Here is a 19,562-nt window from a genome sequence, read left to right as displayed (position 1 = left end):
AATGTTTCATATACGTCATTTACAGTGAGCACAAATGTCCAACTCAAGACACAAATAACCGGTTTCATTTTCAGTAGGACAACAGAAAGTTGCTTTGAGAGGAACGAAAATCCATGACGGACATTTGTCGGGATGGACGTTATGTGACTGGATGTACGGACACAAGTAAAAGTATATGCCATTTCTGTATATATGCCAACAGTATAAAAATTTCATCTACCATGAGTTGAAAAAAAATTAATAATTCTTGTTTAAATCAATTAATAGCCAAAACTGAAGCAAGTCTGCATTTCATATTGATTTCATAATACTCTTCGGATGATCTTTTAAATAAAAATTAGTCTTTTTCAAAATTCATATTTGCTCTTGAATCAATATTTTCCTCATTCCTAAAGGTCATTTATCTAATAAACGTATCCAATATGAACGAAATGCACTAAAAAGGACTTTTCAATTCTATACGATTGGCATTAAGCGCAGTTTGAATGATTTTTTTGACCGCTTAACTGACAGAACGATATTCACTTGTGAACGTTGAAATTGGTTTCGTCAGACATGGCGCCTTGATGTAGAAGTTAAGTGTGAAGATCCAATATTTGGAAGTCTCCAAATCCATCTTGAAGCATTTAAAGCTTTAGAAAATGCAATTTTATATAATTATTTGAGGAGAAATAACAAACGCCCGAGATCTCTTTTTTGGGGGATAACCTTTCTTTAGACGATTGCTAATCATAGGCTTTGTTGTAATTTAGAGAGCCACTAGCAACAATTTAAAATGACGCCACCCTTAGAATAATTGCTATGCAATTGCTTTGATTAAAACAGTTCATAATTTTGATTACCGTTCTCACTAATAAATCTCATTAACACATCAATCCTGCAGATGGCGTTAGTGTACAAGGGTCTTCTGGTTTTCCTTTTACAAAAGGATCCTGAGCAAAAAGCTTATGGAAAATGGAACCAGTCAAGAAATTCTAGAAATAGTCTGCAGTATTATCAGGAATACTTCAGGAAGAGAAATATGCAATCAAGTGTCACTAAGCAAAGAGCAAGTGTGACTGTGTGTGTGTGATTAGGACTTTTCAGCCATATCGCTACGATGTCTGCAGTGTGGCAGTTTATAGTGATGTCTAGCACTGTGATACCATGCCGCAGACATGTAGCATGATGTCCCAACCAGTCATATTATCCTTACACCAGGCCGACCAGTCCTAACACTATCCTCTTAATGCTGAGCGCCTAGCAAGGCAGCTGTTAGTACCATTTTTGTAAGTCTTCGGCATGTCTCAGCCGGGGTTCGAACCCGCGACCTCATGCTTCCAAGGCGGACGCTCTAACCATTAGGCCACCGGAGTGGTCAGCAAAGAGCAAGCGAATTTGACTACACTGTGTATATTTTAGGAAGAAACCGTGGATGATGTGATATGAATGTGTATCAATAATATTTGAATTGCTCACGACGACTAAATGTTCTAAGCTTGTAATATAATATATTGCACACGAAAAGTTGACACTTTCGGAAGATGTCATTAATGATATTGTATTATGGGTACAAGTAGCAGTACAAGCAAAATGTGTTCTAGTTATCAGTGCTAATCATTTGCGAATGTTATTCTGGGTAAACGTAATATCAGCTGTGTTCTGGGCACAAGCAATCACAAACTAATTTAGTTTTGGATACAGGTAATATTAATTAATTTTGTTCTGGAGACAATTAATGAAAGGTAATTTTGTTCTGCTACAAGTGCTAATTAAAGCTAATGTTAATGATCGGAACAGACAGAACATTTTTAGCATAGTCAGAAATATAAGTCAGCGACCAATTGTGTTTTACACTGAACAGCCCAATTATCACCGATTTTGGACAGAATACTCCTTTCAAAGCATATTTTAATATTAATGTTTTGCTAGACTTTACATTTAGATAACACACGCACACACACACACACACACACACACACATCTATCTATCTATCTATCTATCTATCTCTCTCTCTCTCTCTCTCTCTCTCTCTCTCTCTCTCTCTCTCTATATATATATATATATATATATATATATATATATATATATATATATATATATATATATATATATATATATATAGACAGACAGAACCGTTCCGGTGTCCGCCTCGGATGCGGGAGGTTATGGGTTCGAACCCCGGTCGAGTCATACCAAAGACCTATAAAATGGTACTAACAACTGCCTCGCGTTTTCGCTCAGCATTAAAAGGTTAGTGCTAGGACTAGTCGGACTTTTGCCAGGATAATATGACTGAATGAGACATGATACTACATGTATGTGGCATGATGCCCCGGTAATAGACATCACTACAAAATGACACACTGCTGACATGGTAGCAATATGATTGAAAATTTATTAAAGCTACGTTAAAAATCTAAATCACAGAAAGACAGACAAACAGAAATGGAGACAGAGGTATAAATTATTGTATACTTACCGAAGGCTATATAAGCAAACTCGTGTGATATTATCCGCTTTTCCAAAAGAATAGTTTAAATAGTGAATGTAGACATCGAAAACACAGTAAACAGTACATGGGCAAAATTATACCAACGCAAACATTTCGGAACAATATACCGTACCTTCTTTTCACGTAAAACCACACCAAAAGATCAGACTATTTCTCTGTACATCTGTCTTTCTACGATGACATAATACAATGTATACAAAGTCACAATGTTTAAGGATGTAAACTCAATGTATACTTTTCTTCAGCGCCGATCAATAGTTATATCTATGATAAGGAAAGGGCAAGCTTAAATTATTTTCCTTATACAGGTTATAAATAGCACTTTTATTCCAGCGGAACAATCTGTGTAATTGTGTGGAACATTTCAGGTAAATGTGTTGACTCCAATGTTAATGTGCAGAACATAATTGGCTCATTCACTACCTAAATTTACATATTATTGAAAACCAGACACCCGAGTCGATCTCACCGCTACCTTTCAGGTCAGGACGACGCATATATATATATATATATATATATATATATATATATATATATATATATATATATATATATATATATATATATATATATATATTGTAAAGTGTCGAAATCTGAATTGTATTGAACGTTAAAGTTGAATGCATTGAGCATTAAAATATTATCATATTTAAGCCAGAAAAATCTTTGTGAAAGGTCACTTCGACCTTTCTTCTTTTCTACCCCCACCCACCCATGTCAGTGGTAAATCTTGACTGAGTGAGATTCGACCAGGGCATAGCTGCGCTATCCTGAAAAAGTAAACATTTGAGCTGCCAACCATAACTGCTTGATAGGAACCCATGTCAAATTATCCTTTTCAAAGGGAAATTGATATGCCCTGTACTTCATAGATTCTATGCTGTCTGAAATCATACAGAAGAAATGATTATCTTGGGAAAAAGTTAAGAACCGCTGCTTACCATTGGCCAGAGTAAATTAAGGCGTAACCCTTGAAAATAATGCGAATTTAAAGTGATAACCTTAGTCGAAATTATTTAGTCTTCAAATTCCTGAGAGGAGAAGTTTGACACTGAGGACGCCTTAAAAGAAAAGTGCTTTCCTCGTTAAACAATAAAAGGGGACCAGGTGGCTCTCTTGTAATAAAAGACAGGGTTTAGTGCTAGGACGCACAGTTTATCAAAGAGAACATCATTAAGGTACGCAATTTTAATTTCCCACGTAAGTAGTGAATGGGGACGATTCAGCGACAATGGGAATTAACATTACAGACCCCCCTTGGGACTGTTTAGCGACTATGTAAATTTAACATTAACCACCCTGGGACTGTTTAGCGACTATGTAAATTTAACATGGACGAAAAACCCTGGGACTGTTTAGCGTCAAGGGAAATTAACATGGGAAATAGATTTTGGGATTGTTGAGCGTCAAGGGAATTTAAACAGGGTGGGACTGTATAGCGTCAAGGAAATTTAACATGGGATTTAAAAAAAAAAAAAAAAATAAAAAAGGGTAGGCAATTGAAAGTCAATCTCTTTTCGAGACCTATGAGTGGCCCTGAAAAGGGCCTTTGCGTTTATGTTAATGTATCCATTAACATAAAGGGCACCGCATTGGTCTTCTTCTTGTCCTTAGGCTGCGTCTCACTGTAGGACCGTAAATCAGGACTCTTTTGAGGCATCCTTGTCTTTCTACATAGATCCTACGTATCCACAGACTGGTGTCTGTCCTGTGGACAACTGTCCACTTGGATCGGACATATATGGGTATGTCCGTCTGGAACATCATTGAAGACACAAGCGTAGAAGATTGCACATCGGCCCACATCTTGAGGCACCGAGAACAGGTGAATCAATGCAGTGAACTGCACTTATTTATAGGTAGAGGTAGGATTGAAACGGATTGAGTTTGTTGACCAATCCAAACACGCGTTACAAAATTCAGTCAGCCCGCATCCAATCCGAAGAGAGCAGTCTGTGACGTCACGTGGTCTATATAGATTCGCTAGCGCCTGTGTGCAGTCAATCTATGCGACAGTGATTCAACATGACGGAAACTCAGAAAACGATCCATTGGGGTGCACCAGCAGGGGAGACCGCCCAAGAGAACCCGGATTTACTTTCAGAAGAGGTAAATTGGGATTTTGTGGATTTTCTTACCTCGCAAGAATTTGTTCCGGAACCTTCGTCACCTTCATTACCGCAATTGGAGAATTTTAGACAGAGACAGAAAGAAGAATTGGAGAAATTTATACAACGACAAAAGGAAGTGGAACAAGCTTTTCTCCTACAGCAGAAAGAAGAAGAGGTAAGAAAAAAAAAACAGCAACAAGAAGAAGTAGCAACAAAGAAACAAGAGGGTGAAAATCAAACGGTCACGGTACTGTTGGACATTTTAGCGGAGTTAAGAAGTCTGAAACAAATGTATCAGACTTCTTTATTACGACCGAAGAGAATACGACCTTCCCGAGCTAAACACGTCAACCCTGTGACTAAGCCTACCGTACCACCCTTAGTGATTTCAACCCAATCATCATCATCAACAGTACGCAGTCCAGAAGTAGGCCTTGGCCGTGGCAAAGGCTTAAGGCAGTTAAAGTTGATTGCTTAAACTCACCCTTACACCAAAAAAGGCCCTTTTCAGGGCCACCCACGTCTCTCGAAAAGAGATCGACTTTCAATTGCCGATAACTCAAAAAAAAGAAAAAAACATTTTACCCTTATAGTACGTGTCTGTGTATGAATGTGTGAGTGTAGGTTCTTATTTTAAAATCAAAACCCAAAGACACTTACCTTTTTATACCTAATTTATTCTTTTATCAATAGTTACAATCCAATTCACAATTCACAACAGAGCTCTTTGAAAAGTTCTTACACTCCTTCTGTCTCATTGTTTAGTCTCTCTGTTTTTTGAATTTCTTCACCGTCAGTCTTTTCCTCCTCCTCTTCCTCTTCACTTTCTTTCCTTCTTCTTTTCTTCTCCTGTTTCTTTTTCTTTACGTGGCTGCTTTCTTCCTCTGAAGAATCCCTCTCTTCTGAAGAAGAATCCCTCTTTTCTTCTGACTCCTCTTGTTTCTTTTTTGGGCAATCTGGAGACCAATGTCCTTTTTCTTGACAATAATAACAGGTATCTTGACTTTTGTCTTTTCTAGCCCCTTTTTTTCTTTTTTGATGGTTTGGACACTCTGAAGACCAATGCCCTTTCTTCTGACAGATATAGCAAGTATCTTGACTTTTATCTCGAAAGGAAGGAGAGTAGTCCGTGGGCTGGTCTGAAGAGAATTTTCTAATGACCCCTCGCAAAGCTCTGATGAAACGTTCGATTTGGCTAGTCTCTTCCATCGTTGTGCTCGGTTAGAGAGTGAAATGAATAGTGAAAGGACAAGACACACACCCTTTTATATACGCTGGTCTGCCATGACTATAAATTAGCCCATGGTGTTTAAACTTGAGTCATTTGACGTTTTTCACTCAAGATAAAACGATCCTATTCATTCGAGAAGAAAGAAGAAGAAAGTAAGAGGCAGAAACGTGATCTATCGCCTCGTACCAGGGCTGAAGTTTTGGCACAAATTCATGCCAGTGATTTTGAAGAGGACATGAGTGAACCAGAATCCAAACCCTCTAAACAAAGCTCATCACCCTTAGTCAACCCTGAAAAGTACTATTCCATTCGAGAGACGGAAAAGCGCTCCTCTAGAAAATTTAGAACCACGGCTTACAAATACACGGTGAGGTTTAAAGATTTCAAGGCTGAAGTACCGTTAGAGAAAGCAGAAGGGTTCATCACTGGGGTATGGGATTCTTTGCTCACCGCACTCAAGCGACAATGTCAACCCAAAGAAGACGATCGCTTGAGACTTTCCATACAACACGACGGTTTGAAATCCCCTGTTTGGATCGAGTTTAGCAGACCCGCAGAACTAACTGCTTCCAAAGTCATGGACAAGATTCAACACGTGCAACAATCTAATGACCAGTTTGACATCACCGATGGAAAAGCCACACTGGACATGACCCACGTCTCTCCTCCTCAAGGGACCGGACAACGCATTAAGGTGTTACTGGTGAACTACCTTCGCAGCACCAAAAAGAGTCTCGTCCAAATTCACAATTCTCAAGACCAGATGTGTTTAGCCCGAGCCATCGTGGTGGGACGAACCTATGCCAACAAGAACGACACGGTAGAATGGAAAAGAACCTGGAAAACTATTCAACGATCGGACCGAGCCAAACAACGAAACGAAGCAGAACTCCTGTTGCAACAAGCTGACCTATCCAAAGACACACCCTGCGGCATTCCTGAAATGCAAAAATTGCAAGATGTCCTAGCTCCACGCTACACCTTGAAAGTGCACCCTGAAGAAGTGTGTGGGCCTCTGTTGTTTCGAGGCCAAGACTTTAAGGACGGAAAATACATTCATGTCTATTATCACGATGAACATTTCGATACCATTACCAGTATCACTGCATTCCTGGGATACGGTTATTACTGTGAGAAATGTGACCATGGTTATAATAATCGAGAGAAACACAAACATTGCGGATTGAAATGCTCAGGATGTTTGGCCTCTCCACCCTGTCTGAGCGAAGGACAAGAAAGAGTACATTGTCCTGCTTGTCTGCGCACGTTTGTCAGCCCTGCCTGTAACCAACAACATCTGAAGACGCAAGGTTCACAGCAGAAATGTGCTTGTCAACTCCTGAGATTGTGCCCTACCTGTGGACAAGGCATACGTACCAATACTGTCAAGGCACACGTATGTCGAGGAAAGAAAAAATGTCACATTTGTCATCACATCGTGGACTTGGAACACCAGTGCTACGTGCAAAAATACCATCCCCCACCAGAGAAAGAGGATGGTCACAAGAAGAAGAAAGGCAATTTCATGTTTTTCGATTTCGAATGCATGCAAGAGACCGGCATTCACATTCCTAATTTCTGCGTGGCTCATCGAGCGTGCGAGAAGTGCATTCAGGAGCCTATCTTCAGTCATTGCCCTCACTGCAGCAAGATTCCTGGAGGGCGTGAACAAATCTTTCGAGGACCGAACACGCTAGCCGATTTCGCTCGATGGGTCTTAGACCCCATCGACAAGACGTGGAGTCAAGAGGACATCGAATGTTACTGAGATTGTCATCGTCATGCCACAGTGATGGCTCACAATTTCTCCGAATACGATGGACCGTTTCTTTTGAGGTACTATACGGAACATGGCACCGAACGTCCTAAAGTGACTTTGAACGGAGCCAAAATCATTTTCATGCAAGTGGGACAAGTGCAGTTTAAAGATTCGATGAGCTATTTGGCCATGCCTTTGAGTCGAATGCCTAAAACGTTTGGAATGACAGAAATGGCTAAAGGGTACTTTCCACACTTTTTCAATACGGAAGCCAATCAACACGCCGTTCTACCCCATTTACCCGAGGCTCACTATTACGACCCCGACAACATGCGTACCGAACAACGAGAAGCTTTCTACGCTTGGTACCAGGATCACGCCTCCGACCCTTTCGACTTTCAGGAAGAAATGCTAAAATATTGTCGTTCCGACGTGGACATTTTACGGCGATGCTGTGGAAAATTTCGAGAACTGTTCATGGAACACGGAGGGGTCGATCCTTTGAAAGAAGCTTGCACCATTGCCAAAGCATGTTCCTTAGTGTACAGGCAACGATTCATGCCTGAAAACACCGTGGCTGTCATCAGTCCTCAAACGACCCACTATGTCAAACGTCAATACTCGGTCAAAGCCCTACGCTGGTTACATTACTTGTGCGACAAGGAAGACAAATGGATTCAGCATGCCCGCAACGGAGGAGGTGAAAAGACCATCGGAACGCATTCGATCGATGGCTGGGACTTAGAAAACCCCAAGATCGTGTACGAGTTTAACGGTTGCTTATTTCACGGATGTCCCGTTTGTTACCCTGATCGTGACACTAAAAATCAGTTTTTACAACGAACCATGGAAGACTTGTACCAGGCCACTTGTCAGCGACGCCTAAAGTTAGAACATGAAGGATACCAAGTGGTGGAAATGTGGGAACACGAGTACGATCACCGTTTGAAAACCGATCCCGAGTTTAAACGCCTCGTGGAAAGTTACCAGTTCATGGACCCGCTGAACCCGAGGGATAGTTTGTACGGAGGAAGAACCAATGCCACCTGTTTGCTGTACCAAGCCGACGAAGAAAAAGGAGAAGAAATGAAATACTTGGACGTGTGTTCGTTGTATCCCTACGTGTGCAAATATTGTCGCTTTCCTGTAGGGCACCCACAATTGTTGACGGAACACATCGACCTGAAAAACGTTCGACAATACGAAGGTCTGATCAAGTGCAAAGTTTTGCCTCCCACGCAGAGGCGTAGCTGGGGGGGGGGGGGCAGGGGGGTACATATGTCCCCGGTCGCCAAGGTACAGAGGCGCCAAAATGAGGCTTGCAACGTTACATTATAATAAGTAAACAAGGGTAATATTCAAAAATGTGATTAAACGGGGAGGGGGCTGGGGCGCCAATTTTATAGTTCGTCCCCGGGCGCAAAATATCATAGCTACGCCTCTGCTCCCACGGACTTGTACCATCCCGTGTTACCTCACCATTGCCAGGGCAAACTGATGTTTCCTTTGTGCCGTACTTGTTCCGAAACGTGCAACCAAGATCAGTCTTGTCAGCACACCCAGGAAGAACGGGCCTTGACGGGAACCTGGGTCAGCGTTGAATTGTTCAAAGCTCTGGACATGGGATACCAACTGTTAGAAGTGTACGAAATTTGTCACTTTCCCAAGACACAACAATACCACAAGGGTGACCCCACGCAGAAAGGCATTTTCGCCGACTACGTGGATGCCTTTTTGAAACTGAAACAAGAAGCCAGCGGCTATCCTTCCTAGTGTCACACTCTCGAAGCCCAAATAAAATTCAAAGAGAAATACTATGAACAAGAAGGCATCTCTTTAGACCACATCGAGAAAAACGAAGGCAGGCGATCGTTTGTCAAAGTGATGTTAAATTGCTTGTGGGGTAAAATGGCACAACGACCGTGTTTACCCAAGACGGAGTATTTGACAGAACCTTCCCGCTACTTCCAGATGATTCACGACAAAACCAAATACATGAAACACGTGGACGTCGTTCGCGAGGATTTGATCTTGGTCAATTAGGAAGAAGATCTGGACTTTGTACAAGACGACCCTTTTGGAAATGTCATCAATGCGGCTTACGTCACAGCTCATGCTCGCTTAAAATTGTACGAAGCTTTAGAACTGTTAGGGGAACGTTTCCTGTACTTTGACACGGACAGTTGCATTTACATCCATCACCCGAGTCAACAGCACCCTGACATCGAAGGAGACCGTTTAGGAGCCTGGACAGACGAGCATCCCGACGACAAGATTCTAAGTTTCGCCAGTGGTGGTCCTAAAAATTACGGTTACGAATACCGGGACAAACAAGAAGAAGTGCACACGCAGTGCAAAGTGAAAGGATTGACTCTGAATTATCGTACCAGTCGAGTGGTCAACTTTGGGGTACTGAAAGAAGCCTTGCAGTCTGGAAAAGATCAACACTTTAAAGTGACCACCTATCAATCAAACAAGATTGTATGTTTACCCACTCACCACATCGTCAGTCGACCCTTGGAAAAAGTCTATCAAATCGTGTACGAGAAGCGAGTGCGACTTCCCAATCATTTCACCTTACCGTATGGACACGTCGGTATTGGTCTGTATATAAAAAGGAACCCTAGGCAAGATCGATAGTTCATTGTGACTACCAAGACCAAGCGAACAAGATGAATACTTTCAGAGAAACACAAAACAAGTTTAGAAAGGCACAATTCAAGTGTGGGGCTTCGGAAGTGGAGTGCGATTGTGAGCCTTGCGATGGGTTCGATGCTGTACGTTGTGACCTTAGAGATGCCGTAAAGCATCATGGGAACTTTGTTTTCACTGACCCTATCATGGAAAGTGATGCTGTGCGTGTTAAACCTGAGGGATGCGAAAGCGATGCCGCTCGTCCTCTTGGACACTTTACTGGGTTTCGTTTTAAAGGTGAATGTTCACCTTCACGTCTACCCCCTTACGGATGTCATCCAGCCCTGAGCAAACTCCTGTCCATGTCACCCAACCCTCATCGAAACGAATCTGTGAAAGACGAATATTCGTTCCCTGTGCGTTTGTCGGAATACTGCGACTTTGAAAATCGTCTTCAATCGTTCAAAGGAAAATGGCCTAAGTATTTGTGAGGCCCGACCCCCGAAGAATTAGCCAGAGCCGGATTCTTCTACTTGGACGAAGGAGATAAAGTCAAGTGCTTCAGTTGCGGTGTGTCACTTCACCACTGGGAACCGCAAGATTCGGCCTACCTAGAACATGCTCGATGGTCACCGAATTGTCATTACTTACCCTTAGTGGGACCGAGACATTAAAGTAACTTACCATGTCGTTGACGAAGAAGAAACCAGTTTGGCTAGGAGTCAAATGTTGGACATCACCGAGACCAGTATTTAAACTTCATTTCAAAAACGATATTGAATCATTACCTAAAGAACTGCAAGAGAAGATTTACAAGGAAGTTTGGCAGGGGTTTGCCAGAGTGAAATCTCAATGGGTGACTGTAGAACTTTTGTGCCGAGAAATTCACAAGAGGAAAGTGAAAAAAGTCAACCAGTGTCGTAGATTTCTTTGGGTCAAGTGTGCATTCGTGCTATTGTATTACTCTAGACCGTTTACTTCAAAAGAGTTCAGTGACATTCTTGGACGTTACCCTGAATGGCAGTGGTCAGAAATTACTCACTATGTGGATTACTTTTGCTCTAGGAGAAGATTGTGAATTGTACGGACTGACCTATTCATGGATACTTTAGAAGAGAACATTCGTGCTTTGCCTGTGGAGTTGAGAGAAAGGATTTACCGAGAGCTGGTGAAAATACAAGTGAAACGTAAAGAACAGTTGCATCCGTTACGTCACCGGTGTTTGAACCACTGGTACCTGAATGCTATACAAGGACTGATTGAGTTGAAAGTGTTCCATTGGACAGACATTGATCAACGACCCACTGGTTTTAAAAAGGAATGGTTTGGTATGGATAATTCTATCTACTACATTGTAAACGTACTGGATCCAGTTCCAGAGGAAGAGTTAACGAATTACCAACATCTTTTACGCAATGTCGACTTAGTGAAAGAGGAAACTTCTGAACGAATTGTAACGTGTAGATTAGTGTTTAAACGATTTAGATTCGACAATGAATTAAAACCATGTCTGTGCAAACAGTACATGTCTTGTGTCAGACAAAAGAGGATTTAGCATGACCTATTCATGGATACTTTACAAGAGAACATTCGTGCTTTGCCTGTGGAGTTGAGAGAACGCATTTACCGAGAGCTGGTCAAAATACAAGTCAAACGTAAAGAACAGTTGCATCCGTTACGTCACCTGTGTTTGAACCACTGGTACCTGAATGGTATAAAAGAACTGATTCGTCAGAAATTGTTTCAGTGGTCAGACATTGTTCAAAACTTTGAGGTCTCCAATGATCGACATGTTCATAATTTTGGTTACTTCGAGATTCACCAAGTGCAACGCATTGAGGAAGACAAGTTAAAGGATTACCAACATATTTTACGTGGAATCTACTTAGCGGAAGAGGAAACTCCTAAACAAACTCTGACGTTTCGGTTACAGTATGCAAGATTTAGATTCCCTTCTGGAGAACGAAGATGTCTGGCTAGAAAGTACGTGTATTGCATCCGAAAAAAGAGAATATAAAAACAGGCTGTCATGCCACGACTTATGTCACATGTAATTGAACAGATTCCGTGGAAGGAACTCAATGACCATATTCAAACCGTGGATCATTACCATCGATTATTACAAGAATTGTATCCGTTCAATTTGGGTCGACAAGTGGTGTGTGTTTTACTGACTTGTTTTCTGAGATTTCGTTTACCAGCCTATTCTTTGTGGACTCTTTACGAACAGTATTTACCACCCCATTCAACATGAAAGTGGTGCCTTTAAATGTTCACGAGAGGCTCCTTTTGCTCAAAGCCTTACGTTTTCATCTGGATACTTCTCGACCTCTACGAGAAAAAAGATTCGTCAACTTTTAGCTACCCAAGACGTGTATGACGATGTGTGTGTAGCTTGTGACTTACACCCCCATTGGACAGATGTCCGTGCCTGGAAAAAATGGGATTTTGAGGCTTGGACCCAAGAAGTGGCCCAGTGTGCTCGAGAGTTGTGATCCTTCCTTTCAACGTCCAAAGAAAAAAGTTACTTTTCAACCTGTGTTAGTGACGGTGCCATAGAACCCGTCACCCAGGACAGGACTGTCGTGGACAGGCCTGAAAGACCCTTTCGGGAGGACACTTGTGTGACCTTACCCCCTATAGAACTGGTCAGAACTTTACCTAAAACATGTTGTACAGACACTTGTTTTTATTCCACGTTAATGATTTTCATGTGCCTTTTATCGCTGTACTTAAGCCTTTAGCTTTTATGTATTTTTGTCTTTCGTATTCATGTTTAAAACATTCAATAAACGTGTTCTGAAACAAAAGTATATAAACTCTCGTCTTGTTTGTTTTCGTGTCAAAAGTGACATTCCTGACACTATGGCTACTTCTGCTGTCTCTGCTCCGTCTTCCTCCACTGTCAAAGTCATCGACGAACACTTAGATCGTGCCAGTTGGGAGGCTTTGTATCTTCGCCATCCCTTTAACATGCTCATTGCTGGACCTAGCGGTTCAGGCAAAACCGAATTCGTCAAACGTTTGATCGAACATAAACATCATTTGATCGATCGACCACCTCAGCGGATCGTGTGGTGTTACAAAGAGTGGCAATCGGCGTACAGCCTCTTGCGAGAAAGTCAAGGCGATTCCATCGTGTTTGTGGAAGGCATTCCTAAAGAAGACGACGGCATCGTCTCTGACTCCCGTCAAACCCATTTGGTAATTTTGACGACATGTTAGGAGAAGACGAAGAAGAAATTAAACTGTGGTTCACGCGCAAAGGGCATCACCGTAATGCCAGTGTCGTTTACATCACTCAAAATTTGTTTCAAAAAAGTAAAGCCCATCGCACCATCAGTCTCAATGCGCATTACGTGGTCTTCTTTAAAAGCCCTCGAGATAAATCGCAAATGCAAGTCTTAGCCAAACAGTTAGGAACGCCTTGGCTGACTCAGGTGTACGACAATGCCACTCAAACTCCACACGCCTATTTACTCGTCGATTTGAAACCTACGACCCCCGATGATTTGCGATTTCGTACCCACTTGTTTCACCACTGGTGCCAAGACGGAGGGCCTGTCCTGTACACGTCTCCGTCCTCGACTTAATTTCACTCCACAAAAAATCTATAAAAACCTCAGAACCTTTTCGTCTGTCTCACACACATTTTGAACATGACGTCCCTTCAGTCGCATCTTCCCCTCAAATTGATTCGTGCCTTGTATGGCATCAGTCGAGGAAAAAATCCACAAATACGAGCTCGTGTCTTAGAAGCTAGTCTCAAAGAAGTCTTACGATGGTTCACGGTGACGGCACGTCAATTACTCCAAGGAATCATTCAGATTCCTCATCAAACCAAACGCTTTTTTGATCGAAACAAAGTCGCTTTGACCCAACAGTCCGATCCACGCATCGACACTCAAACCAAAAAACAAACCATTTTGAAACCTGGAGGGAGCGGTACTCTAGGAGGGGTCGTCATTCGCTCTCTCTTAAGATGGGATCCTAATGCCCCCAAACTTCTCCCCAAGAAAAAAGTCAAACGAAGCTCCAAGAAGAAGAAAAAGACCAGGTCCCCAAGGAGAACTTCTCCAGTGGCGGGACCTTCCTCTTACCAGACACCACCCCGGAAAAAGAAAAGAAGCCCCCAGAAAAAGAAACAGAGAAAAAGTCCCCAGAAAAAGAAAAGTCCACAGAAGAAAACTAGTCGCAAGAGAGGCACTTCGGTCAGGACGCAACCTTACACTCGCAAACCAAGACTTGCCACGGCGGTGACCGCGTCTCCGGCAGCCTCACGTTCATCCACTTCCCCGTTGATGACACCAAGAACTGAAGAGTACTTGGAGACGTTGATCACACCAAGAACTTCTCCGTTGATGACCCGAAGAACTTCCCCAGTGGCAGGACCCTCCAATTTAGTGACAGTGGCTGCTGCTCACAAAGTACCTGCTCCCAAAATCAAAGTTCAAAAAAGATCGGGCATGTTACAAAGTTTACTGGATTTGTCCAAGCAAGAACTGGCTCGATTTAGTCCGTTGCGTACACCTGCACGACGTGTCATGCCTGTCCTGAAGTTGATACGACGTAAAGACAATCGGTGGCGACGCGTTCCAGTATAAAAAAGGCCTGTGACCAAGTCGGGGGTATCAGTGTTTTTGGTGCTGAAGACTCAAAGATGTCACCCTCCAGAAAACATCCCTCTTCTAAACAGCCCCAAGGAAAGAAAAGAAAAGGACTGCCTCCTCGTTTAGTCAAACATGGGGACATGTTATCTGTCCTGTCCAAAGCTTCTCCACCTCTACGAGAAAAACTCATTCAATCAGCCTCCAAAGAGGTCATCGATACCGTGTGCGAATGCTGTTTGAACGTCTTGAAAGGCACGATCCCTTTGTCCAAACACCAGAAACAATGCTTAGGCAAACATCGTCACGTTCTTCGCCAAATGGTTCAAAAGAAAATTCCCATTCGTCAAAAGAAGAAGATGTTGGTCCAACGTGGAGGCATTTTACCCCTCTTGTTAGGTCCATTGCTGAAAGGAGTCTTCGGAACCATGTTGGGAGGACTGGTGGGAGCAAGATAAAAAGGCCCTCTGAAGTCCCAAGATCTCAGAATCGACCCCTGACAACCCCATGGAAGGACAAAAACTAGCTTTAGTGCCTTACAAACGATGGATGGAATACCATCGTTGCAAGAACAACGCACCCCGCATTTACCTCCCAATCCCCATTTGAGCGAGATGTCCCAGTTACAACACGAATTGCAGTCCTTGATGGATCGCCAAGATTTGTCCGAAACAAAAAAATCGCAAAAGTACGGTCAACTCTTGCAACGACTGTAACTCTTTCACCAGAAAGCTTTAGACGAAACAGCTCTACCCACTCTGAAAGATTTTAAGACCTTAATGTAAAGTCCAGCACCATCATCACTACCACCACCACCACCACTACTACCATCCCCAGGGGTCACCAGAGATGCTACCCCACGAAGACTTGAGGAAGAAGAGATGCGAGAAGTGTTTCAAACACCGTCAGCAGCACCCATTTCAAGTAAGATTTCAGCATCCTTGTTGACCCCTTCCTCCACACCCCAACGAGAAGAAATGAAAGCTTGGGTTAAAAAGATGATGTCCACTCCTCCTTCGACAGAAGTGAAAAAGAAAGAAGGGAAGCCAGAAGTGAAAAAAGAAAAGAAGACCAAAGCCATTCCATTGCCACCTCCACCACCACTACCTTCGACTTCTACTCCCGTAGCCCATCGGACACGTAAATCCGTTTCTAAACCACCCTTTCGTCCCACTCAAAGTAGCATCACCGAAGAGTGGGTAACTTATTAACACACAAACAAACACAAAAAATGGAAAAGTCTTGGCCAGCATTTACTACGATCCCTCGCATCCTGCAATTTACGCAGGAGTTCAAAAATTGTATCGTGCTGCCAAAACTCGACTGAAAAGTCTCCGTTTACCTCAAGTGCAACGATGGTTACAAGAACAAGCTACCTACACTTTACACAAACCCATTCGATGCAAGTTTTCCAGAAGTCGCACCCGAGTGGAAGGCATCGATCATCAATGGCAAGCCGATTTAGCCGATGTCTCTCATTTGGCCAGCTACAATCGTGGCTACAAATATTTGTTTTGTGTCATCGACGTCTTTTCCAAATTTGCCTGGGTCGTACCCTTGACTTCCAAATCGAGCAGCGAGTTAGTGCGAGCCCTGCAACGAGTGCTGAAACAAAGCGGTTGTCACCATCTTCGATGGCAAACGGACAAAGGCATCGAATTTCTGAACCAAGCTTTCCAAAAAGAATTAAAGAAACGTGACATTCATTTTTTTACCACTGAGAATCCCGAAACCAAAGCTAGCATCGTGGAACGTTTTCAACGCACTTTGAAAGAACGCATGTGGAAATATTTTACGCATCACCACACTATGAAGTACATCGACATCTTATCGCACCTGGTGCAAGCGTACAACCAATCTTACCATCGAAGCATTGGACGTGCCCCGCAAGAAGTGACTCCCGACAACGAAGTGATGGTGTTTCAGCGCCTGTTTGGTACGTCCCCGACGAGGGCTGTCCCCAAGAAAAGTGGAGAGTTGACCGTAGAAGATTGGGTGCGCATTGGCAAAACCAAACGCACTTTCGACAAAGGTTACTTACCTAACTGGACGACCGAATTGTTTCGTGTCACTGGACGAGTGCATGGCCGTCATCCTGCCGTCTATAAATTGGAAGACATGAACGGAGAAGTGCTCAAAGGAACGTTTTACTTACCCGAGTTACAACGTGTCACCAAAAAAGAAGACGACGTGTACGACATCGAAAGCATTCTCGAATGCAGAACCCGTAAAGTGGGCAAACGACGTGTCAAAGAAGTCAAAGTACGTTGGAAAGGATATCCACCCAGTTTTGATTCTTGGATCGACGCTTCGCAAGTCATCGACTATAAAAAGAAGTGACCATCATGCCCTTTCACACAGACGCAGCTACGTCGACCACTGCTTCACCTAGTTCTCCTCTGCAAGATTTACAAAATCAACCTTTGTGGGTGTGGTGCGGAGAACGTGTGCCTAAAACGCAAATCGTCTTTTTCTGCCAAATCTTCGTGGTGTATTGTGTCATCGGGGCAGCCATCACCAATTTGAGTTTGCAACAAGGAGACAAACAACTGTGGACCATTTTATTGAGCAGTTGCATCGGTTACCTGCTTCCCAATCCCTCCCTGAAATTCTCCTCGAACGGGAACCACGGGAACCTTGTGTCCAGTGCCAGTGTCAGTCACCACTCCAACAACAACGACAACCAGAACCCCATTTTGGGCGGCGACACGCCTCTGACGTCCAGTAACCCCTCGGACAGCCACAGAACTCTGGAATTATGAGTCACCAAAACCAATTTTACTTAACCTTACCCAGTGACAGTTCCATGGAGGTGTTTCCCCACAACACGTTGTGCTGTTACACGGCCAAATTACCTCAGGCCATCCCATTAGATCACGAAGCCCATTGGGAAGTGGCTTTGGTAGAAATGATTCACCCAACACAAATCAAAAACATCACTGAAACTCAAAACACTTTTGACGTCGAAATTCTGGACCCAACAGTGCAGCAAACCATGATGACCACTTCTCAACATAAATCACTTCCCAAGACCCCAATACCCCGCAGCAGCAGTGACACTTCTCCTCCTTTTTACGTTTATCACTTTAAAATTAACTCAGGCCATTATTTTAGTGGTCAACATCTGGTGGAGGTCATCGCTGACAAATTCTATGCAGCATTTGACAAAGTTCTGACCGGACTAAAAAAACGTGTCACCATTGAGTACCACAAACTGTCTCACCGTCTACTCATCAAATTTGAAAGTGAGGAAAAAAGTATACGTATTAAATTTTGCCCAGAATTGTATGACATTATGGGTGGAGACCTCAATTTGGTCACGGATAAGCACTCCAAAAAGATTGAGAAAGCAGAGATTGACAACAACGGGCATTTTGCGAGGTATTTTCGTTTCTCGGTAGAACTGAACCAGGGACTGAATTTGATCTTTGTGTACTCCGATGTGGTGGAGCACAACGTGGTGGGACACACCTCCGTGCGGTTACTGCATGTCATTCCTTTCAAAGTAAATTCTGCCACGGTCACTGACGAGGAAGGTGGAAACACTTACCACGTCCACCGCGAATTTGTACATCCTCATTATTTGCCTGTCAGCAAGTCGTATTTGGACACGGTCAACATTGCTATAAAAGGAGATTTGGGACAAAATATTCCATTTTCGAAAACGGTTCTCTCACGATTCGTAAGTCATGTATCCAGTGTACCGAGTGGTTGCTCGACAGCGAAGACACGGTTTAGGAGATATGCTAAAATCGGCCTTTCGTTCGGTGGCTCCGGTGTTGAAACCGATGGTGACACGCGGATTGCACGCCTTGAAAGATGCTGCACTGACACAAGGCAAAGAATTTCTCCAAAATGTCATCATCGACAAACAAAACCCCAAAGAAGCCTTCATGAGGGCAGGCAAAAATGTCTTGCTACAAACGGGTAAAGACCTTTTGGGCCGACGAGACACACCTATAAATGCCCTGCACGCTACCGAGTCAAGCATTCAGCAAGGACAAGGCAGAAAGAGACGATGAAGAAAACACCCTTTCACCAGACTTCACACGTCTAAAGCTAGAAAGGCAAAGAAAAGAAGAACCGTTCGAGACTTAGACGTTTTCGATTATTGAGACACAGAAACAAAATGATGCACCGAGAGTCATGCGCTTGTTCCAAGTCGGAACTGGATCTGTTTGCCATGCCACCTACCATGATGACGATGCAAGAATCCCAATGGGTGGAATTTCACCCCGTCTCCTCATTGACAGATTCCGCTCCCATCGAGTTTGAAATCAAGGGACAGCCCGAAGATTACATCGATCTGAATAGCAGTTACTTGTACTTGAAAGTCAAAGTTCTAGATAAGGATGATGGTGGAGTAGAAGACACTGAGAATATAGCTCCCGTCAACAATTTCATGCATTCCTTGTTCAGCTGAGTGGACTTGTACTTGAATAACAAACTGGTCAGCAGCAGCATGGATACTTACCCTTACCGTGCCTACCTGGAAAATCTCTTGACGTACGGAATAGATGCCAAGAATACTCATCTCAATGCTTGCGTGCTATGGGAACCTGACGAAGCGAAGGAGTTTAACACATTAAATAAAAGCAATGACGGCTTTGTGGAAAGACGAAGCAAAATCTTAAATAAGAAGAGTTTAGAACTGATGGATCGTTTGCATTTGGACATGTGGTTGCAAGAGAAAGATTGCCGTAGCAAACAAAAACAAAAAAAACA

General features: G+C 43.0%; 1 protein-coding gene and 1 long non-coding RNA gene across 12 annotated transcripts in view; one reads left to right on the top strand and one right to left on the bottom strand.

Annotated features, from left to right (window-relative positions):
- Positions 1-19,562, bottom strand: part of LOC149794659 (dopamine receptor 1-like) — a 119,736-nt gene that overhangs the window by 69,185 nt on the left and 30,989 nt on the right. For 5 of the 11 annotated variants that reach the window (XM_089964264.1, XM_089964261.1, XM_089964263.1 and 2 more), the window contains exon 1: positions 2,463-2,768. The exons of 4 other annotated variants lie outside the window; for them this stretch is intronic. The gene's annotated coding sequence lies outside the window, so the exon portion shown is untranslated. Of the gene's footprint in view, positions 1-2,462; positions 2,769-19,562 lie in introns of those variants that run through there. 2 more of the 11 variants (XM_089964265.1, XM_089964257.1) reach the window with 1 other exon arrangement.
- Positions 1-19,562, top strand: part of LOC149794660 (uncharacterized) — a 29,404-nt gene that overhangs the window by 7,088 nt on the left and 2,754 nt on the right. Inside the window, exon 2 of the long non-coding RNA XR_016422176.1 lies at positions 75-171. This is a non-coding gene — a long non-coding RNA (uncharacterized LOC149794660). The remainder of the gene's footprint in view (positions 1-74; positions 172-19,562) is intronic.

Source organism: Sinohyriopsis cumingii, chromosome 7, assembly GCF_028554795.1.
Source record: "Sinohyriopsis cumingii isolate HCF-2022 chromosome 7, ASM2855479v2, whole genome shotgun sequence".
Classification (NCBI taxonomy): Eukaryota; Metazoa; Mollusca; class Bivalvia; order Unionida; family Unionidae; genus Sinohyriopsis; species Sinohyriopsis cumingii.
Note: the sequence above shows the minus strand (reverse complement) of the source record. Positions and strands in the feature narration are given on the sequence as shown.